Here is a 2,906-nt window from a genome sequence, read left to right on the forward strand (position 1 = left end):
CCTAAAATCAGTAGGAGAGCTATGGGACATATTTACCAGTGGAAGCCCCTCTTCCACAAATAGATCAGCAGAGTAGTTCATGCAACCCATGGCAATGGCTTGGCAGTTCATCTGTATTCCCGTTTAGGTCCTTGAGCACTGATTCACCCAATTCAGAAGTTTCCTGGCCTATGTACATTTAAGTGCAGATTCCTGAGGCCCATTCCACCCATGGGAGTAGTTTGAACTCCCACACACATTTCCAGTGCTGGTCCCTGTGGTCTGATTACTGGTATCCCTTAAAGAAAATATTGGGTATCCTTATAAATCAATCCCAGCTGTCTCCATGGAAAAGAATCAGGGCACAGGTCTGGATCTCTCAACTGTGAAGTTACCATGGGGAGAAAAGCTACATGGAAAGGGGGAGCTGAGCCAAATATTCACAAAGCAGACACAGTATTGAAAGCTCAAGCGAAAAGGTAGTGCAGAGTGTAGGAGAAGAGCTGAACCAATCAAAACTACCAGGAAAGAAAATTCTAATAAAAACAAAGAGACCAACTAAATGCCCCCAAGGTAAAGGTGGAAAGAGGAACTCCTTTTTTGGAGGGAAACAGTTCCACATACTGGGAAAATCTGGAGAGGTACCTGCATGCCAGAGAGACCCAAGAAGAACTAAACTTAACCATGGGCTGTTCTAAAAGTTGGGTATAAATTGAGCTAACTATTGAAGAAGAGCCTTAATACACTGCCAATCAGCAATGAAATCTTCAGTAAGAGGAAGAATTTGACATCCATATTAAGTTTATCAAAATAAATGCTCAAAGTTGAAAGAAAAAATCATTCCCCCCTTTTATTCAGGGTCATTTTCTAGTTGCATCAAAACTAGCTGGTGCTTGGTAGTGGTGTTCCTGAGGCCAACAGAGACACCCAGGTCCTATGGTCATGACAGATGGCTCTGGAGTTCAGTGCATTGTCAGTGGGCCCTATTTTGGAATTTGTGCTTCTGAGTGTGATGCGGTTGGAATCAGATGTGTCCTCTACACATGCCTATTGTGTCACTTTTACTGAACCTGTGGTTGGCACTGCGATTGGTGTATACTCAGGAGACTTGAATCTCTGGACTGCCCATTGGCCAGCTAGGCCCTGAGCCTCAGTAGAGTTGTAACCCCTACTCTCAGTTTTGCTGGACTTACCCAAGTCAGCTAATGGGGAGGTGAAGATGGTCAACCACCACATCAGGGAACTGAGAAAGGCTACAACAGTAAGCAAGAGAATCCCATCTATCAGCCATGTGGGATCAAAACTCCCTCTCAGTTTAGAGGTGGAGTGGACATCATCATCCCAGGGTGCTCAATATAGAGGAATAAAATGGACTAGAGTCGACTTACTGGTATTCTACTATAGAATTATTGTGACTCTAGCAATGGAAGAAACTGTATCATTGATGTGGAGACAGTGGCCACTGGAGTTGCTGATGGCAGAGAGAGGGAAGAAGAGGTGATATGGGGGCATTTTGGGGACTTGGAGTAGTCCTGAATGATATTGCAGGGACAGATACAGGACATTATATACCCTGCCATAACCCATTGAATGGATTGTAAGAGAGTGTAGATTACAATGTAAACTATAATCCATGCTGTGTAACAGTGCTCCAAAATATATTCATCAAATGCAATGAATGTGCCACACTGATGAAAGAGTTTGTTGATGTGGGAAGAGTGGGGGGTAGGAAGTGGGGGTATATGGGAACCTCTTATATTTTTTAATGTAACATTTTGTACAATCTATGTATCTTTTAAGAAAAGATAATAATAAAAGAATAAAAGAAAAAAGAAAAGATCACAAGGCATGTGAAGAAACAGGAAATGTGGTCCATTCAAGGGAACAAAATAAAACAAGAGAGGAAAGAGAAATTCTAACAACTAGCCAAATAAATTAATTCAACTCCCCTATAATTCAACTGTATTAAAGGAAAACATATACATAGAATTAAAGGAAACCAATAAGATGAAGCATGAAAAAAAGGAAGAATGAAAAAGTTTAGGAAGGAACCAAACAGAAATTTTGGAGGTGAAAAATATATTTCTGGAAATTAAAAATACTCTAGAAGGTTCTTACTTCAGCAGCACATATACTAAAATTGGAAAAATACAGAGAAGGTTATCATGGCCCCTACACAAGGATGACATGCAAATTCATGAGGCGTTCCATATTTTTCATTATGGACCATTGTCGATGATAACGGTCTGATGATACTATGTCATAATCTGTAACAAATTCTCCACTACAGTGGGGTGTGTTGGTGAAGGGATGGTGTATGGGAATTCTACACATGTGCATGATTTTTTTGTAAGTTCACAACTTCTGTAATAAAAATGTATTTTTAAAAATGTAAACTATAATCCATGTGGTACAGCAGTCCTCCAAAATATATTCACCAAATGCAATGAATGTGCCACAATGATGAAAGAGGTTGTTGATAGAGGATGAGTGGGGGTAGGATGGCGTGTGGGCATGTGGGAACCTTTTATATTTTTTAATGTAACATATTTTGTGATCTATTTATCTTCAAAAAAATAAAATAAAAAGTAGATCAAAAATACACTAGACACATTCAATAATAGATGTGAAGGCAGAGGAAAGAATCAGAAAATATGCATGGAAGACAATTAAAATGATTCAGTATGATAAGCAGAGAGAAAAAACAATAAAGAAAAAGTAATCAGAGCCTAAGGGACCTGTGGGACAATATGAAGCATACCAACATGTGCATTTGGAATTTCTTGAAGGAGAAGAGAACCAGAGAGATGAAGAAAGAATATTTGAAGAAATATTGGCAGAAAAATTCCCCAAATTGAAAGAAGATTGAATATACACATCCCAGGTGCACCTGGGGCATGCTTCTATGGAATATGAATGTATTCATC

General features: G+C 39.3%; 1 non-coding gene across 1 annotated transcript; it reads left to right on the forward strand.

The window, feature by feature from the left end:
• The first annotated feature begins 2,089 nt into the window (after positions 1–2,089).
• Positions 2,090–2,196, forward strand: LOC111759111 (U6 spliceosomal RNA). Its single transcript, XR_002793195.1, has one exon. It is a non-coding gene; the product is annotated as a U6 spliceosomal RNA (small nuclear RNA).
• The last annotated feature ends 710 nt before the right edge of the window (positions 2,197–2,906 follow it).

The sequence above is a fragment of the Dasypus novemcinctus genome, chromosome X (assembly GCF_030445035.2).
Source record: "Dasypus novemcinctus isolate mDasNov1 chromosome X, mDasNov1.1.hap2, whole genome shotgun sequence".
Lineage (NCBI taxonomy): Eukaryota > Metazoa > Chordata > Mammalia > Cingulata > Dasypodidae > Dasypus > Dasypus novemcinctus.